The following is an 18,453-nucleotide window of genomic DNA, read 5'->3' on the forward strand; positions in this document are numbered from 1 at the left end:
CAGCTCCGGGAGGGGGAAGGCAATGGATATGGGCTGGCGGGCTGGGCTATATGCGCACCCTAAGATCACATAGATTAGGGGGGAAGGGTTTGTAATGAGGACGAATGTTTTCTTAGCGCGCTCACAGCCGAACGGCTGTGGGCCATGTGCAGTGGCTGCGCAAGCGCAATCGCTAGCGCTAGGTGAACCGCCAGCGTTGGCGACGGCGAGCGTCAGTCTGCAGCATTTCTAGCGACGGGTGCACGAGAGTGAACCGGCTCCATCTTGAATTTCGATTCCTGCTGTTTCGGCTCTGAGCAACACATCCCGGTGGAATTGGCTGTGCGCCATGAGCAGCATCTGCTCCTGGCGCACAGCCGTTCTGCTGTGAGTGCTCTAAGTGTACCATTTCTCCTCATTTCAGTATGAAGTTTTCGGAGTGTGGTTTATTCTGATTTGGTAACCTTCGGGTGATCATGTGGAAAGGGTTGTCTCGAGCTCTAGGATGGTAATGTCGAGTAATATCTTAGAATGTGATCAGAGGAACGAGACTCGGCTTTGCCTCGGAGGCCTTGGAAGAACGTTCACAAGCTTGCCGATGGGCAAACCTATTGCCCCTTAGTGAGGAGCGTCCCGTGGGGTCTACGCAGTGTCGGTCTTCCGGTCGAGGGCGTGTTGAGGGAGCAAATTCCACGTATCCCGCGCTTGTCATCCATCTTCCCATTATTTAGCGCAAAAAATACTGCGGGTACTATTCTGGCCTCGCGGTGCGCTGTTCGACGGGGTCGATGCGTCCGCTATCCATACAGATGACGGGTGAACATTGGAAGGCTTAAAAGGCAAACTTTAATTAAGGATAAATGAAAAACAGGAAAAGGTTACAAGTCGAATAAAGAGAGGTTCCTTCCTCTGGTTAGCTCCGTAAAAAAGTGGTGTTGTCTCGAGGGCTAGCAACGGCAGACTTGTGGTCGTGGCGTCTCCGGTACAGGCGCCGCACGGTTCTGCGTAACGTAACTCAACACCTCGCCGGGGTTGCAGGACAGCGAGAGATACGGGACGAATTCCTTTTCCGGCGCCCGCGGCTCGGAGAGGGAAGGAGAAGCGCGCACACACAAGCACAAGAACAAACACACAACACACTTGTTTCACCCTCCGAGGGACACCGGCTGGCTCAGAGTTCAGAGTTTGTGGCGCCCCGCTGCGCGTCGATGAATGCGAGCAGAACAGGTACATTTCAGGCAAAATCTGTGTATATAACTGGCAGTCTCCGCTTTCCTTTAGTTAGGAATGCTCGTTGGGTATGTTTTTGCGATAATAAGCGAAAAAAGCGGCCGCGCAAGAAAGAAATGGAGCGTTCGAAATGACACAGAAAGGCTCCAGCCGCGCAAGAAAAGAATGGCGTGTTTTAAATGTCGCAGAAAGGCTCCAGCCGCGCCAGAAAAGAATGGTGCGTTCGAAATGCCGCAGAAAGGCTCCAGCCGCGCAAGAAAAAAATGGCGCGTTCGAAATGACGCAGCTCCAGCCGCGCAAAAAAAAGGGCGTTCAAAATGACGCAAAACAGCTAGAGCTTACGAAATTAAAGCTATCGCAAAAAGAACAGAACCCTCACTGGCGCAGTTTCGGGAAGGGGGGCGCAAACAGTGCGAAGGCAGGAAATTTGAAATGCAACAGTGAGCGGATAACGGCGCTGCAGCACATTATGTTGAATCACTGCTCTGCACATCCGCAGCTTTCGCATTGAGTGAAACGGCTTTATATTTTTTTATAAAGCCGGAAAGAAGAAAAACTGCCACGCGCGGTTTGCGATACTGCTACTGAAATTGAACTATTATTAACCGTAATAAAAATACGGCACATACGTACCAGTCTGTATTCGTCCGTCGCGACGGGGCTGACAAGGCAGCGGTGCCGACGGCTGGGCGTTCGTCTGTTGTGGCTATCGCGGAATGGTCGCTTTCCGGTCCATCCGCGTATCCCACAACTCCTGCCGCTCGTGCACTTAGAAGTATTGGGCGTTCAAGTAGTGTGAGGTTGTTAAATACAAGATCGAGCTTCTCGGCGAGAGTTTTGTTCTCCGGATCAAGCGATTCCATGACTAGGGCTGTGGGTGCACTAGTTTTACTAGTATTTTTAAAATGGCCGCCGTCTCGGTTTCGGCACGAGTTCCGGTTCCTGTTTGATTCCCGCGTGTGGGTGCTATATGGAGTCGACATACTAAGTATCTGTTTCATGGACCGGCCCGTATGACGCCATTGTTCACGTCACGAAATGTGCAATTTAGCGGGAAATTTAAAATTTTGGCTTAAATTGCCTTATTTCTCAGTGAATAAAGCATCATTTGCTTCCGGGAAAGTGCTTAGGGTACAATGAAACACCCAATATTTCGAATAAAACAAACTTTTCTTTTCTCTTCATGGCTCCTTTAAACACATCACCTTCCCTTCCCACTGCATACATAAACCTGCATAGGTGAATGGGTAGCATAACATCAATGCGGTCCTTATGCAACTTTTTTGCATGTAACAATGCTCAAGTGCTCTATCGTAAAACGCACTCTGAATAATTTGCATGCCAACTTCGCGCATGAAACCACGCAGACTCGCTTGTCCACCACCATAAGGGAGCACAACAAATTTAGGTATATAATCACGAAGACGCACTTGAATGACAGTACGTAGAAAGGGATTATTTTGATCCCTCAAGAAACAAAACCTGGACATAATGTGCTTCATAAAACCCGCCTTTTCGAACCGAGCGGAACAGGTTCGAACGGCTGGTCCGCTCCTAAGTCGATCCCCAACCAAAAACAGCGAACACTCTGTGTAGCTTCTGAACAGAAGCTCTCGTCATCGACAGCACCTGAAGGACATAGAACACTTGGGCTACAAGAAATAGATTGCGCACAGTAGCACATGAAAACATCGACAAGTCCTTCCCACCCCACTCTTGAGAGCTCTGTTTTCAGCGTACCGAAATTCAGTTGAGGGGTACGGCCAAGCATTTGGCCTGAGTTACCATCCACTGCATATTTTCAAACACCTCAGGCGTGTCTTCCCACTCCCCGTGCCGGAAATTTAGTGACTTTTCCCAGGTTATAGCACCACCTGCATGCTTACAAAACTTTCCGGATTTTACTGCCTCTCGAACGCTTTCTTTGTCGCTGCAAATTATGGCTATATCATCCGGGTATGCAATACATTTACTTCGCTCTGAAAGAACTGATAACCACTTATTTTTCCACTGTTCTTAGTCTTTAAATAAAACAGTTCCAATTAGATGGCAATCAACAGAGCACTCAAGGGGCAGCCTTGCTTAAATGACGATAGAAGCTGAATACCTGGCGTAACTTGCTGATTGACAATGAGGCTAGCGAAGCAATCCCGATAACACATTTTCAACCCATCCAGTATCACAGCACCCACATTCACGTACTCTAAAATACAAAACAAAATTTCATGTGAAACACGTAGAATGATATTCATTAATGTTTGCAATCGTTTAGCCAACACCTTCATGTATGTTTTATAATAAACATCTGTGAGACTAATCAGGCGATAAGAAGTTAGAAGGTACAGAACAGTGCTCGGTTTTTGGTACCAAAGCGATGTGTGTCCTGCAAAACGAGGGGGGCATCCGGTTAGTAAGGGAGCGCTTAGTAAGGGCTTCGCCCATCCACAAACGTTCCGATCTAGCCCGTACTACTGCAACTACGTATCAATTTTGATCTCCAATCTCGAGCTTCTCATTTACTTACCTTCCTTGTTTGTAGAAAATCCTGGGGTTGGAGAAATCACTCCTTAGTAAAAACTCTAATTCACGTTTACCCTCTTTCAATGTCAAGAATTTTAACTCCGCCTTTAAACTCTCACCATGGCGCTATGACGGTATTCAACTTTGTCTAGCAGAGATTTTCTTAAAGGACATTGACACCGATTAGAAAGCAATCATCCACAAGTACCTTATCATTAAACTTCCACAACTCCCAGTTAAAGCGAGAGTATTTCGGTTTACTTCCTAGAGTAAAATAGACCGTAAGATGATCACTGAATGTCAGTGAGACAGGCATTACTTCATATTCGCCACACATTGGTACCAATTCTGCTGATATGTAAGCCCAGCGTGACTAGCCTGCTGATGGTGCGTGTACTGCGGCGATTTACCGCAGGACAGGATGACACCAACATTTCCTGCCATGCTCCTGAATCAGCTCATTCAGATAGCGCGCGCTCGGATCACGAATTGGTTTGTTTTTAACTCTGCTTTCAGCGTAGCAAATATAGTTGAAATCAACCAGCGACACGATAATTGTTTTACACTTGAGGTATGGGCCAATGCGTTAGAAAAAACACCGGCGCTCATTTTCGTCGTTCGGCCGCGCATACACACACATCACAAGCAACTGCTTATTTAGATAGGAAAAATCGCAAACCACAAAACGGCCCGTTTCGCAAACAACTGTCTCCTCTACAAGGAAGATTGCACATCCCCCCGAATGGCCATTGGCATGGCTCACACATACATTATAGCATGCTGCAGCAAGGGGCTGTACCATCCGGTGAGTTTGTTCTTGACTCTCCATCCGGTGTGTTTGTTCTTGACTCTCAATCGTAGTCTCTTGTACAGCTGTAACATCAAGTTTGTGTTCCATGAACAGGCAATAAGTTGATAATGTCTCCGTTTCGCAGACAACCCTCGAACATTAAGGGTACCGATACGTAATACTGTTTCTGTTGTAGTTGTCAAGTAGATCTGCTTCCGGCTACGCTAGAGTGCGGACGCAGAATGTCGTGCTTCATTCAAGGGGCGCTTTTAGATGCAAAGCATCTTTTAGTCGACCCTCCGTCGTCCGGCCGGCGTCCGCACCTCTCCCCCTACACTATAAAAAAAGAAATAGCGGCGCCCGGTTTCGATCCCACGACTCTCTGGCCGCAACGGGAGGTACGTGGCGCTCTTCCCACTGCGCTACAAAACCGAGACAGGAGTAAGTACTACGAACGCGCCTTATGTCTTTGCTCATTCAAACTACGTCAAGAAGCTACTGATACAACGAAGGCACGCGAAGCTGAACGTCAACGGAAACGACGAACTGAAAACTTCAGAGGAGGATGTTGAATTTCCCATGGGAAAGCTGTGGCGGGAAGCGCCACGCGCCTTGCAGCTCAACCAGAGAAGAGGACGGGGAGGGCGGGCGGCGGTGTAGGAGCGTGAGCACGCAGGAAAGACGAGAACCAGGAGATGTTCGATCAGGTAACGCCGGTGTCGGTCTCTTCGCTGTCTCTACATTTCTCTACATTTCTCTGTCTCTACATGTGGGTTCACACTACGTTCCCATTCTTGCTCCGATAAATGAAACAACATAACGGCAACACAATGAAACCTACACGAAACACCTATGATGCTTCGCATCCTCCTCATGGTTCCCCACGTGAAGATGGTGTAATTTTTCGAGTGCCCAGGTGGGCCGCGGTAACAGGAATTAGGCTTCGGCATCACAGGAGTACCAAGTCATTCTGTCCCTATTTCCAACGTCTTCTACAGTTTTAAATACAGTCTTTCTGCACGCTGACCCGAGTGCAAGGCCATACCGCGTCGAAGACTTCCGAGACGCGCTCGTTGTTTTGCGCCTGCTTCCGGATGTTGTTGTCGCTCTTGGGAGCGTAATCCCAAATTGGTCACTGCTGGGCGGCGACTTTCGAGAACGGAGACGGTGTGAAGAACCTTGTGGCCGCCGCGAGCGTCGCTGTGAAGGAGCGACGGCGCCTCGTGATAGCCACAGGGGATCAAGACGTTCGTTTGAAGCTGCACTGGGTGCCGTACAACGTTCCAGACGACGATGTGCGGGCAGTGTTTGCTCCTTACGGGAGAGAGACCGAGGTGGCGAAGGAAAAGGGGCGAGCACAGAGCTGCGCCGAGAAAGGCTCGGCCATAAGGCAGCGTTGCCAAGGCGGAAATATAAAGTATATAATGTATAGCCAGTTTGCGTTTTTATTTAGTTTGAGCGTTTCAAGCAGCTTAGATGACTATTTCATGTATAGCGCTCGTGCAGTAAGCGTCCCCGAATTCCCACAGCATCTCCTGTCTAGCGAATGCATTCTTTAGACAGAAAAGCGTTCTCAGTTGTGTGGTCGCGCTGCTGACAGCTGTTCGCCCCGCGCAACGAATTCCTCCCCGCAGCCGCAGCCTGGTTTTACGCTTTAAGATAACAGTTTCGGTTTATTATAATTCATTAGTACCTATATTAGCTTCGCTGACTCTTCTGCCTTCAGTTGGCCTCGGGTATTTCTACTCACCGCGAACGGCCAGGCACTCCCGTTATGCCTCTGCAGGGTCGAATGCCCGCAGGGGCTTCTCACTGAGGACACACCGGCAGCGCACGGTGCGAGTCCAGCGGGGCGTGCGGGGGCTGCGAGTGTTTCATGGAATGGCGTCCTCGGCCGTCCTGTGTGCTTTGCCACTGGCGCACCTGCAGCCACTGCGGTGGAAGGAGTTGGAGATGCACCAGCGCCGCGCCATATGCCTCTGTCTGGGCCTACCGAGCACTTCCCCGTCTGCGGCGACATACACGGAGGCTGGCACCTGGACCATCCAAGTGCGGGCCCTGCAGACGGGGCTACACCACATCCACGGGGCAGCCCTCCTGCAGCGTTACCGCAGCCGCCCCTACTCGCAAATGGGCATGCAGGCGTCCATCTAGGAGAATCACATTGACCTGCTGCAGCGTCCCCCACTCGAGACACCACCACCTGGCACCGGGCGAGCTCTTCGCATCAGCACCACGCTCCTGGGGATTCGCAGCAAGCGGTCAACACCAACCCTGGCTATCCGTCAGAAGGTTGCTGCCCTGTTGCAGGACGACACGGCCGGCCTCGTGCATCTCTACACAGACGACTCCGTGCAACCATCCATGGGCGGGGCTGGAGCCGCCTGCACGGCAATGAAGCTTGGCACCAGTCGTGTGTGCTGCCTGCCCTTCCCCGCCTCCTCCACCCATGCAGAGCTGGCCGGGCTGCGCCTTGCTGCAGACCTGCTCCTGGACAAGGCCAACCTGATTCAGGGGGCCGTCATCTTCACCGACTCCCGGCGTGCTCTCTTCCGACTGCGAGCGGCGGACCAGCCATCGAGTTCCAGCGGCTACGTGGAACGGTCGCTGGCGGCGAAGCTTCACCTGGTGGAGTCCCGCGGTTGTGACCTGCGGCTGCACTGGTTGCCATCTCATGACAGAATTACCGGCAATGAGGTGACTGACGCCCTGGCCAAAGGTGCTGCTTGCCAGGATGGGGTCCCTGCCTCCAGCGACCTGAGGCCCTTCGACGCCGCACAACCCGTCCTGGCGCGGGAGGTGGAGACGATGCACCCGGACCCTAGAGTCATCAGTGGCCAAGCTCCACGGGTCCTGCCTGGCCGCATCAGCAGGGATGCCCGCTCCGCATGCGGCTCGATTGCTGCAACGTGGCAGCCCGCTTGTACCGACAAGGCCGCCGGTTGTCGCCCACCCGAGACCCTGAAGCAGCTGCCCCGCTCCTGCCGCCAGCACGATGCCCCGCGAGCAGAGCTTCGGGTCGCACTCCAGCGTCTCGGAATGCCTAGCGACACCCTGATGGACCTAATTTTCCCGACGGGCCCCAACTCCATCCGGCGGGAAGCATTCCGACTTCTCCTGGCCTTTCTTGAGGAGACGAACCTTATACAACGGCTGTAGCCGAATGCCTGCCGATTGATTGATTGAATACACGTTTATTCCATTTTCTTGTGCTTGAGCGCTGCTATGGATAGATGGGTCGGTAGGGGATTGGTAGGGAAGGGGAAAGTGGGAAAGGATAACGCCGCCATTCACTGTGTCCGTGGCCTGGACGCAACACTATGGTCGCCTGGAGTCATAGCCACCGTACTGTCGTGCGCGTCGCCACAAAGCCGGTCGCCAACGACTGGTGTTGCGGAGTACAACAGAAAAAGCAGCAGGGCGCGCCACAAGCTAGTAGCGTACCCAGCAGGAGCTTTTGGTGGCGGACAGGACCAGGACTGGAGAGACGTGGGCCAGGGTCCAAGTCGCACGTTGGTGAGGGCACGGTACAAAGGAATACTGTAGCGGGGGCAGTCCCACACTAGATGTTGTAGGTCTGCCCTGGTATGGCAAGTGCTGCAGGTGCTCGGGACACTGGGAGCGGCCCCACGGGGACGAAAACAGTGGAGCAAAAACGGTGTGAGCAGTGTTCCCGTCTGAATCCGTCGGATGATCACAGTTTCCCGCCTTGAGAACTCACGGGAAGGAACTGCAGGGATCTGGAGGGGGTTGGCCATGGCTACGAGGTAAGCTGTCCGGCGCGTTTGACTACGCTGCCGTTCAGCCGTGGGATCGGCTTCTTCTTGAGGGACGGGCAAGGACGCCGTAGCCACCAGTGGGGAGGGGCTCCGGCCAACCTCACGCACTCCTTATCTCTTCCTTCCTCTCTCTCCCTCTTTCTCTATCCACATTTTTTCTCACCTATTCCCTTTCGTTCCTCTTTTCCCCTTCCCCCGGACTGGGTTGTATGCTGGTGAACTTCAAATGAGTTAAAAATATCCCCAGTCCTCTTCTTTTCCACTTTTGCATCAATAAACCACTCACACACTCTCACACTCTACTAGCGTACCCGTCAGTGACGCGTCGCATGTGCGCTTGTGTGGAGCGACTTGTACTTAGAGCTTGATACTGTCTACAAACTAACAAACTGGAGGCACACTCTTTCTGGCACAGACGTACCGTGGCTTAGTTTCAACTGAGCGAACGAATTGCGACGCCCCGGCGGCCGCCGGCCGACTAAACGCTGGGTCAACTGAATCTGTCTGAGGGTCGGCGAGCCGTGCAGTACCGGAGTCAAGCCAAGCCATCTTGGTTTGGCGCCATACGAAATGTCATAGAAATCGACAAGGAGAATGCAGAGAGGAGTACAGCATTTCCGGATTGATTTTTGTACTGAATGAAGTCGCGTAAACGCAGCGACAGTGGTCGAGACATGGCCCAAAGACTACAGACGATAATTTGCGCAAGTAATCCCGCAATGTTTACAAATCACTTCAGTGTCCGTTTAGGAGCCCCGAGGGGTGTTTTTTTTTTATTGTGGAGCTAGTGTGATAACAGTTGCAGCCTAACGCTGTCACCCCGACAGCCTTACGGAAGCTGTGGCTGGGCCCCTGCTCAGCTCGCAGGGCACAGAGCAGCCTCCCGGCTTGCGCTCTCAACGGCGCGCAGTAGCCGGGACCTTCTTCTCCTCCTCTCGTGTAAATATTCTAAATATATGTGCGGACCTTTGCGCTCGCGTTTTCGTCCACCATCAAGCTTTCCATCAACAAAGAGTTCAAATATAGCCCGGCTGCGGCCCCCACTCGTGGTATACAGGCCCGCGCCGTGCCCGCCTTTGAAGCTACACGACCAGCACCGCCGGCAACTCCCCAGTTATAGCAAATGGGATGTAGAAAATGGGCAACAGCTCCACAGAAGTTCATCCGCGCGTCGTGTTTCATGCTTTAATCTCTTTTCCAGGTCGGGAGTAGGTAAGGCGCAAGTCAGCATAGCTCACCTTGTCTATGTTTGAAACTTTTCAGTCGCGCGTGCCAGAACCTGCTAGTTATTGTCCCTCCCTCCGTTCTCCTATCTCTCTCTCTGTGCGGGGGGAGGGGTTTCGGTGAGGTTAGGTTGAGGTGTGGTCGGGTGGTTTGGTTAGGAATGGCTGTTTCATACGTTGCACTAAAGCGGCTGGCAACGGGGACTTCTGCCCTGAATTAATATGTGGGGGTTCGGCCACTTCTGTATACTCTTCGAATGCTAAAACGCTCTACAGGGTGTGTTATTGTTCGACAATATATTGCCCGAGTGGCGTTACGTTCTTTCTGCAATTATTTTTCTGTGCCTTATTATCCCTCAAGTAGATGCAGAGGGAAATCGTGATTTTGTAACACCGCCAGCTCAGAAAAATCGTCATTTACCCAGGCGTTGTTCCACGCTCAGACCGCTCTTTTGCTTCAATACCCGAACGCCGCATCGCCCACGGACAACGTGTTGCTCGCATCCACGTATCGCGACAGCGCCATTGCCGGGGGCAAAAAATGGAAGAGGCCCTTCGGGAGTCCGCCCTTGCGAAAGACACGTGAATTAGGCGAAGCAGCGACGCCAAGTGGCTACGCTACCGGCGGGAACCCTCCGGCGGCCCTGTTCGGGGCCGCGGAGGGGCGAAAGGCAGCCGGCCGATAGCAGCCGTCGGGCCCCGGTTCTCGCCAGGCCGCGCGGTGCCGCCGACGAGGATGCTCGATTTACGACCCGTGAACTGTTCCCTTACGGCACGCCTATCTGGAGCGCCAATGGATTCTGACGATCCTTTGTGTCGGCCAGTCGCTCGGCTTCCTTCTCGTTGCACGCTTCTGCCCTTGGCGACAAAGCGCTTAGAGCCCTGTCTCGCGCCCGCTTTTTCGCTTCCCAGAGGCACCTGCGCGTGCCTTTTGTGCCACATCGATTCATTCTCTCTCCCAGCAACGGCGTCCACTATGAAACGAAGTATAAAACCGGATTTCGATAGCGCACTAACGAAACTTGGCCACGTATCTGCTTTCTTCGGTGCAGATAACAGCCTGTGGCTGCCCCCACCGCCTAACGCGGCCCCCCTCCCCTCCCCTCTCGCTCCTCACGTGAGGAATAGAACGGGGGCACCTTTTGAGTCAATGGCTAAGGCGTTGTGCTGGTGAGCACGAGGACGCGGGTTCGATTCCCAGCTGCGGCAGCCGCTTTTCTGATGGAGGCGAAAAAGCAAAAGGGCCCGTGTGTTCGGGATTTCGGCGGACGTTTAAGATCCCCAGGTGGTCAAAACTAATTCGGAGCCCTCCACTGCGGCGTGCCTCACCGCCTGCGTTGCGTTGGTGCGTTAAATCCTGCAATCAAACAATCAACCATTTGCGTTAACCTAGCCTGTGGAGTATCCTCCGCGTGAGAGTTATGTGTTTTCGCTGGACCTTGAAATCGCGTGTTTCCAGGGACAATCCCGGGGTCTGATTGTTTAGGTGGGCGTGTTTTCGAGAATTACGTGGGCGGTATTTCTTTTTTTCTTTTTTTTTTTTTGCGAACGCATTGGGAACGCCCGTTGGGCGAGAGAACCGGCATTCAGCCGACGCCGCGGCACGGGAACGGCTCCTGAAATGGCCGATGGCCCAGAGGGAAGAATAAATGCAAAGTCATCGAGCCTAAAATAAACATAATACGCCTGGATGGGCGTCGAACCCAGGCCTTCGGAATGTAAGTGAAGCAATCAGCCCACCAGGCCAGTTTGACGTTTCTTTTTCCTGACGCGGGAAACATACGGGATTTCAATTTACAAATTCATTCACAATCGTAAAATAAAAAAGCAGCATGTTTCACAAAGCAGCGCAAGGGATTTGTTTCGTGCTGTGAAGGCGTGGTCCACTCCATACCATTATAGTACGGCAAAAGATACGTCGGGCCACGGGCAGGCGGATAGGTGCCTGAATGAACGAATTGGGGAGGAGACCTAGAATGTGTCCAAAACAGTGAGTGGGTATTTAGGCGCGCACTGCCGGGACTGCGGGTGCTCGCAACGCTTCGGTCAGATCTCGGTTATCCCTTGTTACATTGGGGAAGGCGTCCCCGAAGCGGGCTCCATCGCCTCCGTCATGTGTGATAGCGTCAAGGTCGAGCGGCCAGCAAAAGTTGCTGCCTTGGTGAGGACGACAAGAAGCCGAAGGCAAACCTAACTGGTTTGCTGCATGGCGAGAGGTGAGCTGCGATGGTACAGAAACCATACCCTTGCAGGCGAGGTTACAGTAGGAATCGAACAGAGCAGTGCTCCTAAAAGCAGCTCGATGCGGTCTGGTAATGGCCACAGAAAGCTCTGGATTTATACACAGGAGCCGTCGCGGCTTTGCCGCTTTCCGAGATCTTTTGCACACGGGTCTAGCAGAGTACAGACGTCCACAAACACTCTTTCCCGAGTTGGTGAGGGCCAGCAGTAGGGGCGCGCGTTGAGCCTGAGAGAGGGGGAGAAGATATCTCGGTGACCAGCGTCCGCTTCGCAGATGTATGTTTCTGCATGAACAGTTCTTTTTTGGTATTTTATAGCTGCAACGGCAGGCGTCACCGCCAGTGGGCCGTGCGTGGGCGGGGCATATGTAATAACGATGATGATGATGATTGCTATTGGTTTCCCCTTTGCAGCGGGGTGATGACGTGTCACCTTACCAAAATGGACTAATATACCTATGTTTTATACTCTTGGTTTAATACTAGCGCTGCTTAGGGCAGGCACAAAAAAAACTTTTTCCCCCTGTTACAGGTGGCAACTGTCCTAAGCAATGTTCCCCTCTCTGTTTTTCGTTTAACAGCATTCCAATCTTATTTTCGTCGCCTCGACAGCCTTGACATGTTAGAGGGAGGCGCGCTCTGCAGCAAAGCACAGGAGCACCGCCCAAAACTTGCAGCACGCGCAAACAGGGTAGCGGCGCGCTGAATCGTAGCGCCCACAAAATGGCAACCAAGCCGCACGTGAAAACGCCGAGGCGTCGGAGCACGGCGTCCATTGCACTGTCCGCAAAAGAGCTTGAATCCTCAGGTGCGCGGTTGTGCACAGGCAACCTGACCTGCACGTGAGGTGTTCCGAAGTAACGTGTGAAAACAAATGAATGAATTCATTTATTGAACGGAAAGTTGAAAGTCCGCCAGCAGGCGGAATTTGTCACGCTATAGGTGCGGACATCGGAACGCCCCTGTTGGTATGGGGAGTCGTGTCTCTGCAGGGTTTGGTATCATAGTATTCATGTTTTGTATCTTGAGATTGTCATCGCATAGCTTTTCAACTTTTTAGTTTTTTTTATTTGCGATAGTATGCCCGTTGGCATAAATACTATGCTACAAGTATAGGTTAACTCCCGTTTCGCGAACAAACGCAAGGACGGAGCGGTGTTGGGGTCCCCATATCCACCGATGGAGGTCAGGTGGTCTGCCAGGGTGGAGGCCTGTGCCTCGAAGGTGTGTTCTGGCCGATTGCATTGAAGGGCACGTCCACAGCAAATGTTCTGTGTCGGCATCGCCGGCAGGAGCCGTGCAAAAGGGGCAGTTCTGGTCGAACGGGGCATGGTAGCGTGGTGGCCACTCCCGGGTAACAGCGGGAGAGAGGGCTACACCAACACGAAGTCTTCGCAGCAAGACCTCCTCCCAGCGAGTGAGTCGGCTAGGGAGGTCCGTTCCACACGGTGGAATTAGAGCTCGTGTGGCGCGACGAAGATCTTCTTTCCTTTGTAAAAACTGTCCTGGGGTATCTGAAAAGTTTAGTTAGTTGTTGATAGCATGGGTGTTTGCGCTGCGTGTGAATCAATAAACTTTCGGCTGTGGGTCAGCGCCCTCTTTTCGACCTTCTGGTGTTTTCGTGTTTTACCAGTCATGGCATTTTTTGGTGGTGTGCCAAACGCCAATCTGTCGGCACGGTGGCCTGTAGTTTGAATTGTCCGTTGCACAACCCACTCGCGTTTGGATGAACGGTTTTTATTACAAATAGACTTCTAAGCAGCTTGATCGGACCAGATTATAAAGTTCGAATTATCCGTAAATTGGAATTCTTGAAGTTCGAATTATCCAGCTTTTGCGGTACTGCAGTAAAGGCTCGTTAATCTAACCGCGACGGAGAGCCATCTGAGTTCGAATTAATAAAAGCATAACTACTGAAAGAGAGCAATTACAATAGTACACTGCGATTGGGAAGCAATAGCGGATTCAAATAATTTTATGCTTGAAAAAAGCGCCAATCCGCCCTGTGAAGCCGTTTTAAAAGCGAAGCTATGAACGACACCCTCAACGATTACCCATGCGACGTCACTTGAATTCACACACGTGGCTCTACAAAGAGTGAAACCAGAGACAATAAATAACACTTAATTACACCCTTTTTTACTTCAGATATATATTATTTGCTAAGGTTAAATCAATGCATGATTCATGAACGGTGGTTGTTTAAGTTGTACTGGTGAAGCCGCTAGGACCGCTGCACGTGCCATGGTCGGAGCGCACAGCGGCGCGAGAAGTCGCGTGACGCTGTCACGTGCCATTCAGCGAGAACAAATGGGGTAAACACGCACATGTGCTCGGTGAGTGCACCGTCTGTCTCAACGTGGGATCGTATCTCAATCGGTAAGACAACAGGCTCTCCCTCCGTTTTCCTATTCGTTCCAGGTTCGATTCCTGGCTGTGCCAGTAAATTATTTTATTTGTTCGCGAGAGTTTTCTGTTGACACCAACGGTCGCGACAGAACCCTTGATGGGTAGTGGTAAAAAGCTTGGCTTTAAAAGGTCGTGCTATCAGGCTACCATTTGTCCTTAAAGGGACCCTGCAACACTCTCGTGCAGTGTAAGTAAACTTGCGCGACGTTTAGATTAGACTTCCAGGAACACCCGAGCCAAATATTACACGTGCACGTGAAGCGGTAAGAACGCAAATCGCCGTGAAAGACGCGGAAAAACCAACCGCTCTCTCTTCAATTCTCCTCATTATGCACCCCTGGCATGGCCTCTGCGACGTCAATCGGGCCATGGCTGTCCTGTCTGTCCTATTGGCTGTCGCCAGTCAACTTCGCGGCTAAATTATGGCATTTCCTGGGACGATCCGCCGTCGTCGGCGCTGTGTATCAACCTGTTCTATGTCTGAACCTGACCGCATGCTTTTGGTGTTTCTTTTGTTTTGAGTGCGCGCGGAGTTTGAGTGACGAACTAAATATTCCATTTTCAACGAGCCCACTCGACAACAAACGTTTATTGCTCCAAAAACGCCCTACCAGCCTGAGCGCTTGCTTGCGAGCAGGCCACCATGCCTGCTTTTTTGTGGCACCACACCGGAAATAGACCCGTCTACGTTGCGGGGAAAAGGACGAAACTCCCCGGCCTGTGACATATCGAAGGCCGCGGAACAGAACACCGCGCGCCGCCCCCCTCTCCGGGAGAGAGCGCGCAGCTTTCGTCGCGTTGTGCGCGGTTGAGTTGAGAGGGAACATTTATGCGCGATTTTTCATCGCACGTAGTTTCGGTGATAGTGAATGGATTTTCATAATTCTTGTGGGAGGAGATTGCTGGAACAATAGACTTTACCCCAAAATACATTCCGAGTAGTCGATGGTAAGTGTTGCAGGATCCCTTTAAACGAGCCATGAAGACAAAATACAAGTTTGTTTTATTCGAAAGATTTGTGTTTTATAGTGCCCTCAGCGCTTGTCCGGGTACAGACGATGCTTTATTCACTGAGAAATTATTGAATTTAAGTTAAAACGTAGATTTTCCCGCTAAATCATGTGTTTTCGTGGTCTGCAATGATATAACAGGAACAGACCACTCTGCAGCCTAGAGTACCTCGATTCGCGCGACCTCTGTAAAGGGGGGAGACACGTATACGCTGGCGCCGCCATTTTGGGTCAGTCGCTCGCTGCCAAAGCAAGTAATTGTATCAAAACCGCGCTAAAATTATCGCCGCTACGTGGTTTACTGGCGAAGTTTGAATCATCGTATCTGCTTCGCGTTGATGGGTCTCGTGGTAAACGCGTTGAGCACGTTGATCCAATTGCGGCCGCACGGGACCGTTCCAAGGGTGTCTCCACCCTGTACGCGGCGCTGGTTTGAGGTACCCTACGGCAGCGTTCACGCATTTGTTTACGTTACTGAACCTCGTGCAAGCCGTTTCTGCCTGGCTTGTTTTTGTTCTGGGAGAAAATAATCCTATTGTGAAACATACTGCTCGCTCGACAAATATGGTCACATAAGACACCGTTGCTTGCGTCATTTGGCCAGTGTCGTCTGAGACAACCCCAAAGCCCCGCAGTGCTGTGCAGCAGCTAAACCAAGCATAATGCGCGCAGTACCAATAGCAGTACGCATCAGTACTTCTATATTTACATGTGCTTTCGTAACTTCCACTGTCTGTCCCACCATTCTTATTGCTCTAAAAAGATCGTGCCCTAAATTTAAGCACAAATAGCTCGTTCTGCAAGCTTATAAGCTCAGCCTGATTTGCGTTTGCTTTGGCCGGCCTCCGCCAATCGCCGAGCATGCTGGTATGACATCATAGGTTCTGTTGCGGGAAATGAGCGAGTGGGTCGCATGGCCATTCCCTTTTTTTCCTAATTATATCGCTTATTCGAGTGACGTTTACCCTAAAATTGGTGTCAGTTGTGTTTTGTCTTCAAGGATCCTTTAATGGTGAGCGCCAGCACTTCTTGCTCTGACGGTACCGGAAGGCTTCCCGCCTGCTTCGAAACTGATGAGTGAAGCCGTATTCCGTTCGTCCACGACTTCCGAGTGGTTGGCCGCAGTGGTGCTTCGTCCTTGTCGTCGCCGTCGCTGGCAGCGACGGGTTGAGCGCTCCTGACCTGAGATGAGGTGTTCCCTTCTGTCAGCGTACCACGCACCACTGCAGTCGCGTCCACACCGACGTATTCCCCAAACAAATGGGCTTAAAACGTCCGCCATAGAGATTTCAAATTGCTTTTTACCATATTTCGCCTCCTTTCAGCGTTCTCCTGTCCGCTCCGTAGTTGACGAAGCCTGGTATGTAGGAAGCGGTGCTCTGGCCGCTCGTCAGGCGGCGGGCGGCCTGCGCGATGGCGCGTAGTTTAAATAATCCGCGACGAAACCTACTCGCGTTCGAATTAACGGGATTTTGTTGACCTAGATAGCTATAGAGCTTTGTCGGACGAGATCATACACTTGTAATTGTTCATAATCGGCATTTTTGAAGTTTCAATTCCACAGCTTTCATTGCAGTAGATTTAAGCAGCAGTGTTGAGGGTATCCCCAATCCAGACTGGCGCACGCCGTTGTTTTTCCAGAATAGTCGTTTTTTGCAGGGGTGACAGTTTTTAGTACGTTTCATTTATCCTTGCTTGGGTACTTATTACACGTACTTTATTGTTCCAGAGTTCATGTTCAGCGAAAACATGGCGTGTTTGTCGTTTTTGCATGGCGATCGGTGTGGGAGCGTTCCAGTAGAACTAACCCTTTTCATCGGGTGCAGGAGGGCGGTGTCGGCGCACTCCTTCAAGAACACCACAAATGCTCTCAATAAACGCTTCCTATTCATCAGGGTTACACCCGACCACTCGTTAATCGGTTTTGTTTTTACGAGGTTAAGAAAGAACCTGTTCTACGAACAGAGCACTAATGAGTGCGAAGTCCACGTTTATCGTCTCGTCTGCTAATGAAAGATTGGATACAGGGAATGGCTGTATGAAGGAAGTAGTCGACTCTTTTAAGTTTCTTACTCTGCGGTTTTCCCTCGAGTACCAAACCCGCATCAAAGAAGACCCTCATGTAGAATTTGAAGTTCCCGCTACCACTATACAGATGATAATACAGCTCTGTTGCTGCCCATTATAAAACGTGTAAAACAAGCACTGTCCCAGCGCCCGTGAAAATATTTTTCTTTAGGTTGCATGCCCCTTCGCGTTAAAACACGGATGGAAGCAATAGGCTGGTTTGTCGCCAGCTCTACAAATTGCACATTATGTTTATGTGAAAACCCGGAAAGGAAATAGTTGTGTATGTGTTCACGGAGAGCTGGGGCGTCATTGTTTCGTGGGATGTGTTGCAGAGGGGTGTGTTGCGTGCCAAGATAAAGGCCTGCCCGTTTTACCACATGGCACACGACTTCCTTCTTTACAAAGTGATGGCAGTGTGCCGTACGACGTCATAATGGCTCTAGGCCTGCCGATTCTCAAGCGCTCACTTGGAGCGAGTGCTTTGCACGAACTCTGACCATGGTGCATGACACTCACAAGCTACAGGACCCTGACCTATTTTGAAAGAGCTGTGCACTTTTTAAATTTAAGTTTTTTCGTCAGCCAAAGTATGGCAGATGGTTTTTAATCTATCCTTGACTTGACATGTGTTTTTGGAAAAACGGCATTATGCACGAAATAAGGTTCAAGCATTTCATAAAGTGTTGGTTACCTTCGTATGGCGGTCCGCGTGGGAGCCCATGCACCGTGATAACCTTTTCGTGCCGTTAAAGGAACACTGAACCGGAGCTGGTCTAAATGTATAGATTGGCGTGCCAAGAAAACGAACATTCCAGTCTTTTAATTTAGTAAATAATGAAAATTCTGCAGAAATTCAGAGAGTTTTTTATTTTTTTATTTACATACCCTAAAGGCCCCGAGGGGCATTACATAGGGGAGATTTCACACAATCAATATTAAAAACACACACAAGGGAGATGAGGCATGCGCAGGAAGAAGAACATCGGGGCGAACTCGAACGGCAATATGGCTGGTTTAAAATCGGGTTAAAGTCGCGTGTATTCATCAGTCACTTTCAGCATTGGAGAGTCGCTTAAAATAGATGCACAGTTTTTTTACTCGAGATAGGCAAAAAGGGCTTTCTGAAATGAAGCAGGTTCCCATATTGCCACAAATGCATTCCGGTAACACATTCTATTCTTTGATTGACAATAAAAGGGGGGA

At 51.1% G+C, this 18,453-nt stretch overlaps 2 protein-coding genes across 2 annotated transcripts in view; one reads left to right on the top strand and one right to left on the bottom strand.

The window, feature by feature from the left end:
- LOC144178108 (atrial natriuretic peptide receptor 1-like) overlaps nucleotides 1-18,453 on the top strand; it is a 267,231-nt gene that overhangs the window by 101,278 nt on the left and 147,500 nt on the right. The window lies entirely within an intron of this gene.
- The window catches only part of LOC144178110 (uncharacterized), a 191,756-nt gene that overhangs the window by 36,795 nt on the left and 136,508 nt on the right, over nucleotides 1-18,453 (bottom strand). The gene's annotated exons all lie outside the window — the stretch shown is intronic.

The sequence above is a fragment of the Haemaphysalis longicornis genome, unplaced genomic scaffold (assembly GCF_048455015.1).
Source record: "Haemaphysalis longicornis isolate Haplotype H1 unplaced genomic scaffold, Haemaphysalis longicornis Haplotype H1 scaffold_4, whole genome shotgun sequence".
Taxonomy (NCBI): domain Eukaryota; kingdom Metazoa; phylum Arthropoda; class Arachnida; order Ixodida; family Ixodidae; genus Haemaphysalis; species Haemaphysalis longicornis.